Raw genomic sequence first — 15,874 nt, 5'->3', positions numbered from 1 at the left:
GCAGACTTTAATGCAGATTTCTGAAAAAAATAGAGAAAATGTTTGTTTATAAAACCTACTTCATCATACTTTATCTGAAAATGTGAGGAATATGTATTGCAAAATATTTACACCATTATAGTCATACAAATGTTTGTTTTCTATATTTTCAGACATACAAATGATGTATAGCAGTAGTATAAGTATAATGTCTATAATATTTCTCTTAGCCACTAAGAAACGTACCTTTTGCCGGGTGTCTGTCCTTGGTGGTTTGCTGTGCCTTTTATACAGTGTGATGGGAGCCTATCACACATGTATTTCTGTATTTGGTCATGTTGCCTGGCATAATGGTTGTGCAGTGCACAGTTCTCACCTCTAGCTGCCGCATTACGATGTTTATGGGGTGTCTTCCATCATAGATCATTGTCAGACTTGAAATGTGTTTTGGCTTTGGATTATTGACCAAATAATAAGCTGTTGTGTTGCCATCAGAAAATTGTTTTGCTATAAATTGGGAAGATAGTAGCAATACCTTGAGATGTACACTTTTTTATTATGAGTTTGATACATTCTGGTACAGCATACAAATGTGAAGGTGGATATTGTTTATGGTAACAGGGGAAAAGATGTAAAGTAGGTTCAGTTTATCCGCAAGGTCAGGTCAGTGCAGACAGTCAAAAGGTATGACTAATGCGTCTCTTACATGTCCCTTGGCTCAACAGAAGCCCCTTGATACGTTGCAATGAAGCTTTAAAATATCACTGATATACTATTTCAGAGTCTTTACAAGTCAGAAATTATTTTAAAATGAAATGTGTGCCAATGCGCTTTAAAGAAAAGGAAAAGATTGCCAAGGGATTGTTTCTCAAAACAGTGCCAACAGCTGTTCTCATTCTTGCTCTTAAGGGATAAACAAAGGAGCAACAGACGACCCCTAAATGTAGAGCAGCTGAGTGATGGACTCCAGCTCCACTTCCTTTATGTTTTACAAATAACCTCACTATGGGAGTTTTGGAGATAATCAATGATTAATAATGCTAAGTGCTTTAAATTCTAAGCTGTTTTGTTTATTAAAGTATCTGTAGATAGGATGTTTCCTACTTCTAGTGCAAGCGGACTCATCACCAAACGGTTTTGCCAAGAACTTTGTGGCACAAAACAATTGTGGGAAGTCCATGGACTGTATGGGGTAGACAGGTCTTAGGCATCGTTTCAATTAGAAAAAGGGTATCTATTTATAGCCGATGTTAAGTAGAAGAAATTGTGAAGTGGTTACCCACAAGATATAATGAGCCCCTATCTTCAATGAATGTGTGTTACATGATACCTCCTTTGAAATCTTCTGTCTTATTAGGGCAAAATTCAAATATAGCACCAGCCTTGTGTTGATACTCAAGCCAAATTGTTAAGGGGCTTATTGTGTTTTTATGGGCTTTGATCTCCTCTGTCACTTTCTTCTTGTGTCAAGCAGCAACAACTGGGCTCAGGATTACAAACCAAGGTGAGAGTTGAGTAACATTCCAGTCTGCAAGCCGGGATAAAGTGCACGGCCAGATATTTAAAGTGACAGTAGCATCCATCTTCAACTCTGTAAGTACACACTTTTAAAACCTTTGTTATCTACTTATTATAGTTATTTATTGTTACCTACTTATTATAGTGAAAAAGTGGTTTTATTTATGTGCTGTTATTACAATTTAAATTCTATAGCTAGGTGTTGCATCTGCGTTTGAAAGGTCACACAAATAGCTGACTTTAAACCCTTGACTGTATGCGGGGATATGGGAACCCTTCAGACTATGTTTAATCGTATTGTGGGGTTAAAACAGTAAAATAAAACATTTACAACTTGTATTGCTTTCTATTGAGCCTGTAAAACAAGGGTGCATATCTAAGGCTCACTAACTGTTCAGCTGTTACCTAAAAATCCTCGGCCATTTCAGGAATGTGTTTTCTTTTTACGTACTTCTTTTTAAGTACTTCTGTATTCAAATTGGATCCTCATTGTTATATTGTCTTGCAGTCTTTCAACAAAGTTGGGGCAAGGGTTGAGGATTGTGGGTTAAAATTAGTTCTGGAGTGGTTACTTGTCCATCTTGCAGTAAAGCCTTTGGGATTAGAGGTGGTGAAGGTGAGAAGTGGGGACTGACCCCATCACTCCGTTTGACACACATGAATATGAAATCTTATGGCTTTTTGTAAATAGATTACATTTGGCGTCATCATGCCGCTTAGCAAATAATGTTTACAATTCTTAAAGTCAAAGTTAGTGGCCTTTGTTAGTGGCCTTTGTCTCAACTGTATTCTGAAAATAATAGCAAACTTGAACCCTTGTGTGACAACCTTTTGTATGACCGCATTGCAAGAGGGTTCTTGGGGAGCTGTCAGTTCCTTGGTGGTGTTAATTACTTTAACAACATGTTTTATAAATGTTTGTGGAAGAGGTCACTGACATCTTATAAACACCAGAGGGAGCCTTAAGTTACAAAGGTGAAAACATGCAGCTTATATTACCAGCTTCTATCAACAACCTCTAATGCCACTAACATAACACCACAACACCAACTCATGATGAGGGCAGTGAGTTAAGAATATATAACACGAGTAATTATTGATATGATATTATAAATATCTATTCAGCACTGTGAATTCCTTAATATATATGTTTGGATATGTTTGATCTTTTCTTTCTTGTTCAGAGACACAAAGACATGTTCACATCTCCCACCATGCATTGGACACAAAGAGAGTTCATCATAACGCTTTTAAAATATGGTATTTTACATTTAAGATCTAGATATCAAAGGTATGTGATTAAACTTTGAATGTTTGAGTATATACTGTACATGTCGGTGATTGACTGTTTCGAAATTGTGTGCATACATTTTCTTTTCATATAAAAGACTAGAAAAATAAAGTCAAGATATCATTAAAGAATTGTTTTCTTGTATCAACCTTTTCTAGGGCTAGGGTTTCTAATGTTTACTCATTGCTTGACCATTGTATTATGTGATTCTAAAAGTAGTGGAACTGCATGAACCAATTACCATTGATATTAACTGAACTGCTAATTACTTTCTTGGTTGATAGTTTAAAGTATAAAATGTCTGAAAATGTCCATCCAAGTTTGTTGAAGTCCAACGTGATGTCTTTTAATATGTTGTCGTGTCAGTTCAAAACCAGAACATATTAATCGTTTTGTGATATGACAGAAAGAAAAGCAGGAAAGCTGCATATTTAAGAAGCTGAACAGAATTTCCCCACTATTTTTGCATGCAAAACTACTTCAAAGATCATCCAAGTAGTTGATGATTATTTTTCCATCAAATAAATCATTTATAGACTAATTGTTACAACTGTAAAAGGAACTGAAGTACTGAAGTTTATTGTTGAAACAAGTATTTGGCAGATCCTCTATTGCCTATTGAGAGAATGATTTGAAATGTGTAAACTAAAATAAAAATTCCAGTAAGGCAATTGTAGAGTTCTGTTTCAAGGCTGTTATGTGACACCTTCTGTATGCAGCTGATGTAATGCACCAAGGATAGACGTCTAAATCTTCATTAATTAATTTACCCCCACAATGGTATTCCATCTGTCCCAAGGGGCCCAGAGTGAGCATCACAGTAATGCTTTTGTTAGAGTTCGAGGCAACCAAAAAAGGAGGGTAGATGTTAGAGTTAGTCTTTTTAGTAGAAATATCTTCCTAGTGTGTACTGTCTACTATAAACACACTGCTTAAATGTGCTAAACTCGAGCTTTTAGAATATTGTGTTATCATAGCTAAACAGTTTGCAATGATTCAGCACAACTTAACTGCGAGGATTCACAGTAGAATCATTCGTGTTGTGTAAACTTCATGTTACTAGAAATAATACCAACGATACTCAATATATCAAATGACCTTTATTTGCATTTGTGTGCAGATGAAATAAATTGCAAAATACAGAGATAGTTATAAACTATATAAATTAAATGATATACAATTAACATTAACCTACTAAATTAGACTTAATTGATTTGTTTTAAAGTCATTTGAATGTAATTCTAATCAAAATGAAGAATTGTATTTTATTCAAACAAATTAACAGATTCTTTATACTTACAGTATATCATGTATACATGTACATATACTTCATACAAAGATGTACAATGATATACAAGTAAAATAGTTTTGATTTAAGAAGAGCAAGAGTCCTGTCTTAATAATCTGGTAGCATATACACATTACCTTTAACTTCATCAAACCAACTGAAACTTCAGCAAAAGATGACCTAGGCCTAATTTTGATAAATACTACTGACACTGACCTTATTATTACACCCAGGTTTCAGTCATTGTGAAGTTGTGAGCATTTTTTCAGCATATAAAACACTTATTTAGAAAGTTATATAAACTCCATGAAAAGAGGAATTTCATATTGCTGGCCATGACATTTCTGCCTTCTTTACAGTGTCACTTGATTTCAAAATGCTTTTCACTCTCAGGCAAGTTCAAGGATTTTCAGCATGCACCATCCCCTTGCTGCATAACATACAAAAAGACATGACAAAACCACATTTTGAGATGTTATAATGTATCAAATGAAACAGGTATTAAGACAATACAAACATCTCCACAGAGTGCATGAATCAACAAAAGAGATTTCAAGTTCAAGAATTTCAAATGACATTTTATACTTAACAGAAAACTGATTTAATATTATGAATAATGTACATCTAAATGCAGACAGTACCCTGATATTAAGTACATTATATTCCATAGATGCTTAATATAATTAAAAATGCCCAGTTGAAAATGTATTTTAGGTTTTTAACTTACTTGAAATTGATGTGACTCAAGAAGACAGCAAAGCAATGCATCACGCTCAATCTCTCTTTTTCTCATTGTCTTTCTGCTCTTAGTAACATGAATTTCTCCATCACACAAGAGGGAAACTAAAACACACACAAACACATTTGCAAACTCTCTAATGCACACACACATACTCAAAATGTTCAGTGTGCTGCCTAACACCTGCACACAGATGTCTTAATTATCACACACAGTGGAATATAAGCTGCTTTGGAATTTAGAAATGTCTTGGCCACCCTGAAGAGGAGACTGTGTTGACTTAAAGACAGCAGCTGGTCTATTACATTGACAATGTGTTAATCCCCTTTATTTTCAGCAAATATTTGCATTGCTTTTTAAAACACATTGATACAATGGAGGCAACTTAAGATTTATAAATGATTAAATTCAGAATAAAGCAATTATTAACTAGCAAAATTAACTACTTATATGATATATTATTCCAATCCCATATGCATGTGAGCATTCAAGGTTCATTTTAAGCATTTACCACATTTACATACATGAACAGTACACTGGCCCTTTAAATAATGGCTCCTAAAAATCCATCCCACACCAGAAGGGAAAGGCGATTAAGTTTCAAATGAATTGTTGTTAATTTTGTTTTGAAAATCTGCATCTGCATGTTTACATAGAACCATACCGGATAATAACTCTACACAAACTGATGATGAGTTTAAATGTAAATTGAGAAACCACAATCATTTCTAATTGAAATATTTCTGCCATCAAACATTATAAAACTATCTGTTTATCTAACTAAACTAAATGTAACCTTCTTTACGATCCACCCACGCTACTAATAGTAGTGAAGCAAGAAAGAGTAGATCCACAGCCGGGATTTCTCAGTAACAGGATGCTAAAAACATCTGACATGTAATTAACAGAAGCGTTCAATGCATTTGTCAACAATTGCAATAGTAAGAGCATGGGAATTTGCAAGCTGGAGGCTATTTTTGCTTTAAGTCCTAATAAGCCTGTAAAGAAAAGGCCAGACATATCGAATATCACCTTTTATTGCAACTTAATCCCGCCACAAGAGAATACTTTCACAGTGTCACAGGTGTCATCTTTCTTTAGAGAAATCACAACAGTATAATGGACCATAATGGGGTCTTAAATTAGCCTCAACTGAACACTTGGGTCTATGCTCAAGAGATTTTTGAAAAAATGTCACTGCCAAAAGTTAGTTTGATGCTAAAAAAAAAAAAAGCCTGTGTGCAGATTGATGAAATAATCTTGTAGTAAAAGTTTTTGATCCAAATTTACAAACATTTTGAGCAATAACATTTTCCTTTATACAAAAAAGTCATAAAGTAACTAAAGAGTTACTAACCAATGACTCTTGCTAATAAAAAAACACTTACTGTAGTACAACATATTGAGGTGTGTAAATTCCTAGTCATAACAAGGCGGGTTGTTCTTACTTACTTTCCAGGAATCTGCAATTTAGTTCCAGGGTTTCACTGAAAGTTAATGTTGTTTATGTATCCTACAGGATAAAGTGACACCAGTCGTGATGATGGGCTGGAGATCCCATACTATTCTGAAGCACAGTGACCTAAACAGGAGGTCTGCTCCTGCGGGGGTCCAGAGATATCAGTATAAAAGACACACTCCCAGGCTCGTCAGAAGTTTTGGACTGACTGGCTGCCAACAAAGGTGAGTCTCTCTGAAGTGATCATTGCATTTAATTGGTTACTTTAACAGCAGCTCTTTTGCTAGATTGTAGAAAATTGTTGATTCTGTTGCCTTATATAGAGACATCCATGTGACTCATTTTCTAATTTCACTTCTTTTACATTAGTATCCCTATAACAACTGCATCGCTTGGCAGCAAAAAGGTAAATTACTTTGACTGGAAGAAGATATTTAATCAAGCTAAATACTAAGTACTACTTTCATTATTTAATTGACACTTTTTATAATTTTTTTTACAGAGCAGCCATGAGTTCGGACGCTGAAATGCAGTGTTTTGGCCCGGCAGCCATATACCTCCGGAAATCTGAAAGGGAGAGAATAGAGGCACAAAATACTCCGTTTGATGCTAAAACATCTTATTACGTGACAGAGCCTGCTGAGATGTATTTGAAGGGGAAACTCGTGAAAAAGGAGGGTGGTAAAGCCACAGTTGAAGTTGAAGGTGGAAAGGTACGTCTACATTTATCCATGTAGTCATACAGGATATACATTAGACACAAGTCATGTATGTGGATCCATTATTTTCTAATGGTGCTGCATATACTCAAACATTTTTTTTTACTGTATTTGTAACAGAATCTCACAGTTAAGGATGAGGAAATCTTCCCCATGAACCCTCCAAAGTATGATAAGATTGAGGACATGGCCATGATGACCCACCTCAGCGAGCCTTCTGTGCTGTATAACCTCAAAGAGCGCTATGCAGCATGGATGATCTACGTGAGTTTAAACATTTTACAAATCTGATGCAATATATTTGATTTAAGTATATATTGGAAGTAGGAATGTTTAATTAAATATGTATTTCCTCTTCCTGAAACAGACGTACTCAGGGCTGTTCTGTGTCACTGTGAACCCCTACAAGTGGCTTCCAGTGTATGACTCAGTGGTTGTCTCAGGATACAGAGGCAAAAAGAGGATTGAGGCTCCACCCCACATCTTCTCCATTTCTGATAACGCCTATCAGTTCATGCTCCAAGGTATCAGTCAGTTTTCCTATAAGAGGAGCTTGTGTTTAAAGAAAAATTCACTCTTTTGTGTTTTTTCCACAACAGTTTGTTGTCCTTGGTAAACACACAGTTTATTGTGACACTAGCACTGTGGTCATATCAAATTCATAGTGCAATAACACTTTTTTAGGATGAAGGACGGATGCAATAACACAATGTGTGTGTCCACATTTCATTCTCTCAACAGATCGTGAGAATCAGTCAATCCTGATTACGTAAGTCAATTCTTAAGATAATTTATTTGGGCTGATATAACTTCTGTTTGCATCATCTTGACAAACTCTAATTACTTACTAACACCAACATGTGTCATTATGCATTATAGTGGAGAATCCGGTGCAGGAAAGACTGTCAACACCAAACGTGTCATCCAGTACTTTGCGACAATCGCAGTGGCTGGAGGAAAGAAATCTGAAGCCGTCTCTGGAAAAATTCAGGTGAATAATTTGATAAACTGTGTAGAGTATAAATATGATATCTATGAAATGTAAATACAAAAATATGTCATGTTACCTTGTTTTAAGGGGTCACTGGAGGATCAAATTATTGCAGCCAATCCCTTGCTGGAGGCTTATGGTAACGCCAAAACTGTGAGGAATGACAATTCATCCCGCTTTGTAAGTTCTGAGTCACAACATTTGACTGTCTCTGTTTTAAAGGTGAAGTGTTAGTCCTCTGCAATCACTATTTGTGGGGGAATGTATGCTATAAAAGTGCAACGTCAAAGAAGCATGATGTTTTTGTTTGTATACATTTTGTAAGATAAACTCCAAGGGGTGTTTTGCGTAAGTAGGATTTCATTTGTTTATTTTAGGTTGTATTCTCATTCTATGTGGTGCTAGTCAAAAATGCCATCTATAAGATCTCAAAGAAAGACGTAAATTAGAAAAGAGTCACAAATATGCCCACATTGATAACTGCTTTTTTTCTGTAGGGTAAATTCATCAGAATCCATTTTGGATCAACTGGAAAGTTGGCTTCAGCTGATATTGAAACATGTAAGCCTCCATCCTACTATTATCCAGAAGTTTGATCAAAAGACAAACAGTAAAACACTTTATCGCCTTGTTTTCCAGATCTGCTGGAGAAGTCTCGAGTGACATTCCAGCTGTCTGCTGAGAGGAGCTACCACATCTTCTATCAGCTGATGACCGGCCACAAACCTGAGCTCTTAGGTCAGATCTTTTAGATTATCGAGGCCATTTACTACCAGCTGTATCGTGAAATTCTGCTTTAAATAATAACCACACATTTTATTTTTTCAGAGGCTCTCTTGATCACAACAAATCCATTTGACTATCCCATGATCAGTCAGGGGGAAATCACTGTCAAGAGTATAGATGACATTGAAGAGTTTATTGCCACTGATGTAAGAACATTTCAAATTAAGATTTTCATTATTTCTTATAAAGCGGACAGCTAAGAGTTTGCGTTTTTCCCTCAATACTCTTAGACTGCCATCGATATCCTGGGCTTCAGTCCTGATGAGAAGATGGGCATTTACAAGCTGACTGGAGCTGTGATGCATCACGGAGGCATGAAGTTCAAGCAGAAGCAGCGTGAAGAGCAGGCCGAGCCCGATGGCACCGAGGGTACGTGGTACATTTGAAAAGAAAAGTTATAAATTGGAACTTTTCTTACTTTCTATTTGGGATGCAAGATAATATCACCTCATCTTTGGTCTTGGCAGATTAAGGCTTTAAATTAAAATGAAATATCTACATTGGGCGAAATTGAACATTTCCTTCATTTTGACAGGCTGTTAAGAAGGCCGGTACTAAATAGAGGTATTAAACAGCCCGGGCTAAATTATTCAACTATAGTAAATGTTGGCCCCTATATTATACCAGTTATTTCAGGTTTTTCTTTAAACATTTTAATGTAATTAATCATCATCCTGCAGCCTCTGCTCTCTGTGTTGGGGCTTTCCATCAGAAATATTATTTTAAATGTGTTGATGTTATTGAGTTTATAAAGTGATTGTTGCTGCTCCAGATATGTTACATGTTGCATCTGCCAGTGTGCCATCACAACAACAGTAGATATAGTAATATATTTATGCTATTACAGGTGACGCTTGATGTTCTCTTCATTACAATAATTATTTGGAAGAATATTTGTGCATATATGAGAATCTGCAATCGGCCAAGTTGAGTTGCAAAAGATTGACATATCTGACATCATGCAACCCTATTCTCTATGAAATGACGTCTTCTCACTCAGTTTTCTACTCTTTTCAGTCGCCGATAAAATCGCATACCTCATGGGTCTGAACTCAGCTGACGTACTGAAGGCTCTGTGCTACCCAAGGGTCAAAGTTGGAAATGAATTTGTGACTAAAAGCCAGACCGTGCCTCAGGTAAAAACTTCCCATACAGTCATTTGAAGCCTAGCTCTACAGCCTTTAACCTTTGATTATTGATAATAACATTTTATTATTTCTGTTTTGTATAAATTAGGTCAACAATAATGTCAGTGCTCTCTGCAAGTCTGTCTATGAGAAGATGTTCCTGTGGATGGTCGTCAGAATCAATGAGATGCTGGATACCAGGCAGCCCAGAAACTCTTTTATTGGTGTCCTGGATATTGCTGGGTTTGAAATCTTTGATGTAAGTTAAACAACTCATTGCACTTTGTATTATGTTTTACGGGTGATATAGCACAATGAAAGTTTGACACTATCTTCTTTCCCATCTCAAGTTCAACAGCTTGGAGCAGTTGTGCATCAACTTCACCAACGAGAAGCTGCAACAGTTTTTCAACCACCACATGTTTGTCCTAGAGCAAGAAGAGTACAAGAAAGAGGGAATTGAATGGGAGTTCATTGATTTTGGTATGGACTTGGCTGCCTGCATTGAGCTGATTGAAAAGGTGAGCGACATGCAGTTTATTAACGACACAGAAAACTGTTTATGACTTTAAGCTTTGGTTTGTAATGATCACTTCCTCGTGACAGCCAATGGGCATCTTCTCCATCCTTGAAGAGGAGTGCATGTTCCCCAAGGCATCAGACGTCACCTTCAAGAACAAACTGTACGACCAGCATCTTGGTAAAAGTGCTCCCTTCCAAAAACCCAAACCTGCCAAAGGCAAAGCTGAGGCCCATCTCTCTCTGGTGCACTATGCCGGCACTGTGGACTACAATGTCAATGGTTGGCTGGATAAGAACAAGGACCCTCTGAACGACTCAGTGGTTCAGCTCTACCAGAAGTCTTCAGTCAAACTGCTGGCTCACCTCTATGCATCACATTCTTCAGGAGAAGGTAAAGGTTTTACTCTAATATTGAATCAACTACACATCTTATAAGATGTTAGGAAATGTACTAATGCATGGTATTTCAGCCAGTTATTACCGGTTCATTCTATACTCAATGTTTTATGTAGGGAAGGAAAGAGGGAAAATGAGGAGCTTTAAACAAAATCACCCCAAGAGAAAAAAGTGTATTGATGCAACATCAATGCGAACATACTTGGAAGTAATTTAAATACCACACATCTAAATGAAAATCAAATTTCAAATGCTTTTTACAGATACGAAAGGTGGAAAGAAGGCTGGTGGCAAGAAGAAAGGTGGATCCTTCCAGACAGTGTCGGCTCTCTTCAGGGTAATTATTGTTGTGTTTATTTGGTCACCTTTAAATATAATTATCTAACTGTCCATCACGCAGGGAGATGATCACAAAGCTTTACAGATGAAGCACAGTAAATGTGGTTTATCAGCGAGTCCTTAATGCCATAGACCTCGTATCAAGTTGATGTATTAACTACGCATAGGAAGAACTTCAACTAACCATTCAACCTTTACAAACTGAAACTTCTTGAGCTCATACACTTGCCACTATTTTTATTTAAAGTGTTGAGAAGTTGTATGATCAAAAGTGTATGAAACTTGAAGGGTCTTGTAATCGTGTCTGTTTCAAGATTGTAGGGAACATTTTAAAAGTTTGATGCATCCACAGGAAAACTTGGGCAAGCTGATGAATAACTTAAGGAGCACTCACCCACACTTTGTGCGCTGTTTGATTCCTAATGAATCAAAAACACCAGGTAAGTTAAAAAACACATTTTTATTATCTCTGTAAACCCATAACTATCTCTCTTTCTGCATGCTTATCCTGTCTGCTAAAGACACCTTTTCAGTACCACTGATCTGTGCAAGGGCTTCACCTTCAACACATTGTGCTTGTTATTGTTTAAGGTCTCATGGAGAACTTCCTGGTCATCCACCAGCTGAGGTGTAACGGTGTGCTGGAAGGTATCAGGATCTGCAGAAAGGGCTTCCCCAGCAGGATCCAGTATGGCGACTTCAAGCAGAGGTAGCAGAGATATCTCCCTGACAGTTATTGAAAAGTTAAAGTCTTCAAGATAGTGTGTCTAACTGAATGACATCTTTACCTTCAGATACAAAGTATTGAACGCTAGTGTCATCCCTGAGGGACAGTTCATCGACAACAAGAAGGCCTCAGAGAAGCTGCTGCAATCTATCGATGTGGAGAAATCACAGTACAGATTCGGCCATACCAAGGTAAATAAACGAACTTAAATGCAATCACGAAATGTTAAAGTAGATGTAGCTTGAAACTTATTTTTAAATGTTGTATTATCTATGTGGTCACATCTATTGTCAGGTATTCTTCAAGGCTGGACTGCTGGGTACTCTGGAGGAGATGAGGGATGAGAAACTGGTCGAGCTGGTCACAATGACCCAGGCTGTCTGCAGAGGTTACCTCATGAGGAGAGAGTTTGTCAAGATGACGCAAAGAAGGTGTGATCAGTATTTTCATATACTTTACCATTTACAGCAAAACAAACATTGAAACTGATTTTTTTTAAAGAACTGAGTGACTATGAAATTAAATACTGTTAAGGATTTAATTTTCTGATCAATGATTCATATTGTATACATTATGTTTTACAGCTTAACTGTTCAGGAGCATATTGCTTCAATTCAGTTAGTGGACTTGTAGACTCTGAGCTATTGTAGGCATATAGGTGGGGTTGCTTCAAAGGGGGTGCAACCTCTATTCCGACATCCACCATAACGACATGCCCCTATTCCGACATACCCCTATAACGACATGCCTCTATTCCGACACGACACAATTGTAGTACCGCCATTCCGACAGTCTACCCAGGCGCGTCGGGGCATCGTCTTTCTTTCATTTTTGTTTGTGTGTCTTTTTAACATATACTTTGTTAACATATTCAGTTTATTTTGTATAATATAATATAGCCTATTGTTGTAATGGATGCACTGACTGGTTGGCACTCAATTTCGTTGTTGTCTGATCGCCCTGCATCCGATCTGCAAGGGAGTCGCTCAAAGAAAGTTAAAGCTATGCAAGCCATCGAGGCTGCTCCCATTTCTGCGGAGCTTTTAGACCGGAGCTGATCGGATGACGATGGGGAGACTTGGACGAGCAGTGGCAGTGGATTCGGGAGGGCTATCAGAAGCGTCGGTGAGGGAGGAGGGGGGCCCTGCGTGTCTGACAGTGTCAACCACCGCTCCGAATGCTTCCACTTAAGTGGAGCTATGCAGACCCAACGCACCATGTCGGAATGGCGGAATGTTTGAAAAAAAGTAAAGTGCCGCTACTCCGACAATGGAAAAAATGTTGTCGGTGTGGTGGCACCTTTAAAAAAATAAAAATAGAGGTATGTCGGAATAGCAGCATGTAACCGCTTCGAAGTAGACACTACTAGTAAATATTTAATTCAGTTCTGTTTACGCCTGACATCCTAATGAGATCCAGGGAGACGTAGGAGTCTGCTCTCCTCTTGCTTTGCAGACTTTAGGAATGATTTTAGTCTTACTTTATGTTAAACTCATTGTTATTACATTAAATATGTTATTTTATCCTGATACTCCAAAATAGGTCAAGCAAAAATAAATATTAAGCTCGATGGAAAATATATTTTTTGTATTCATCTTATTGAGCGCCTCCAGTGCTAAAGGAAGTGCAAGACGCTACTAAAGGGCACATCCGTCTCTAATTATCTATTTACTTCCAAGAAATCTTTATACATGTGCCAAAATAACGTCTGCAAGTGTAGGAAGACAATTTGAAACAAAAGCTTTAAAACTAAGATTTCCTGACTACTCTGAATCTTCACTCACTTTTTTTGTGTTGTGTCACAAGGGAGGCCATTTACTCCATCCAGTACAACATCCGCTCGTTCATGAATGTCAAAACCTGGCCATGGATGAAGCTGTACTTCAGAATTAAACCTCTGCTGAAGAGTGCTGAGACTGAAAAAGAGATGGCGCAGATGAAAGAGGACTTTGCAAAGATGAAAGAGGATCTAGCAAAGGCTCTGTCTAAGAAAAAGGAGCTGGAGGAGAAGATGGTTTCTCTGCTGCAGGAGAAGAATGACTTGGAGCTCCAAATTCAGTCTGTACGTTAAAATAAAAGGGGCTATTGTTTTTTCCAAAAATCCAGGCTATAAAATTCAATAAATATATGTTTTTATTTTATGTCATTTGAAATCTAGGAAGGTGAAACCCTCAGTGATGCAGAAGAAAGGTGTGAGGGGCTCATTAAAGCAAAAATCCAGCTTGAGGCCAAATGCAAAGAGGCGTCTGAGAGACTGGAGGATGAGGAGGAAATGAATGCTGAGCTGACTGCAAAGAAGAGGAAGCTGGAGGATGAGTGCACTGAGTTGAAGAAAGACATCGATGACTTGGAGCTCACCCTGGCCAAAGTGGAAAAGGAGAAACATGCCACAGAGAACAAGGTTCAAGTCCCTCTTTTCACTTACCTAAGCATTGCTTATTAGAAAATACCCTGATTTAATAATCTAAACATGTGTTTATATAATCTGTTTAGGTTAAAAACCTTGTTGAGGAAATGTCATCTCAAGATGAAACCATTGCCAAGTTGACCAAAGAGAAGAAAGCCCTCCAAGAGGCCCATCAGCAGACCCTCGATGATCTGCAGGCAGAGGAAGACAAAGTCAACACTCTGACCAAGGCTAATGTCAAGCTGGAGCAGCAAGTGGACGACGTAAGAAGCTGTGTTTTTTCGTTTTGAGAGTGCACCAAAGTTTTATATTTCCATTGTTACTTCACACCATACTTTACGTGAATTCACTAGGTTGAAGGTTCTCTGGAGCAAGAAAAGAAGCTCCGTATGGATCTTGAACGATCAAAGAGAAAGCTCGAGGGAGATTTGAAACTGGCCCTTGAATCCCTGATGGATCTGGAGAATGACAAGCAGCAGTCTGATGAGAAAATAAAGAAGTATGTAATAATTACAACTTTATTTAAAACCCTCCAAATTCCTAAAAACAGTATGCCTCTAACACTCTTTTCTTTGTTTTGCTCACTAGGAGAGACTTCGAGATAAGTCACCTTCTTGGCAAGATAGAAGACGAACAGTCAGTTGGTGTTCAACTTCATAAGAAAATAAAGGAACTGCAGGTAATGTGTAAATATGTGTTTGGGCTTTGTGAAGGTATATGTTTTGAATTGTATATAGGTAAGTAAAGTACCGTGTTTAAAGTTATCATCATCGAAGTGACAGAAAGATAAAGAATGCATTAAAGTAAAATATGTGTGATTTACTTGAGACTATTTCAGTGTCCTGTTGTTTAGCTTCTATTTCACAAGACTTTCTGCTTTGCAAAAAGAGTTCATTTCTAAACGAACCAAGGTTTATTTTCTCTATTAATATAAATTACTTTGTTTTTGATAATAAAATGTTGTCCCCAAAAAACATGTTAAACCATAATACATTTAAAAAAAGACTTACAGACCATTTCAAGGTTTCATTGGTCATATGCACAGCATATACAACGTATATGTTGGCAATGAAAATCTTATGTCCCATGCTCCTCCAACAACTCAACATACATGGTGCAAATAAGATAAATAAAATAGTGTAAAAAGACATGACAGTGTTCTTTTTCTGTTGCATCACAGGCTCGTATCGAGGAGCTTGAGGAGGAGATTGAGGCTGAGCGGGCTGCTCGGGCCAAGGTTGAGAAGCAGAGGTCTGATCTCTCCAGGGAACTTGAGGAGATCAGCGAGAGGCTAGAAGAAGCTGGCGGGGCAACGTCTGTTCAGCTTGAGATGAACAAGAAGCGTGAAGCCGAGTTTCAGAAGCTGCGTCGTGACCTCGAAGAGTCTACCCTGCAGCACGAGGCCACCGGCGCAGCTCTCCGTAAGAAGCAGGCTGACAGTGTGGCAGAGCTCGGAGAACAGATCGACAACCTCCAGAGAGTCAAACAGAAGCTGGAGAAAGAGAAGAGCGAGTACAAGATGGAGATCGATGACGTCTGCAGCAATATGGAGAGTCTTGCCAGATCAAAGGTAACATTAATGATTA

General features: G+C 37.7%; 1 pseudogene; it reads left to right on the top strand.

Annotated features, from left to right (window-relative positions):
* The first annotated feature begins 6,356 nt into the window (after window positions 1-6,356).
* LOC134883434 (myosin heavy chain, fast skeletal muscle-like) overlaps window positions 6,357-15,874 on the top strand; it is a 15,150-nt pseudogene continuing 5,632 nt past the window's right edge.

The sequence above is a fragment of the Eleginops maclovinus genome, chromosome 20 (assembly GCF_036324505.1).
Source record: "Eleginops maclovinus isolate JMC-PN-2008 ecotype Puerto Natales chromosome 20, JC_Emac_rtc_rv5, whole genome shotgun sequence".
Taxonomy (NCBI): Eukaryota; Metazoa; Chordata; class Actinopteri; order Perciformes; family Eleginopidae; genus Eleginops; species Eleginops maclovinus.
Note: the sequence above shows the minus strand (reverse complement) of the source record. Positions and strands in the feature narration are given on the sequence as shown.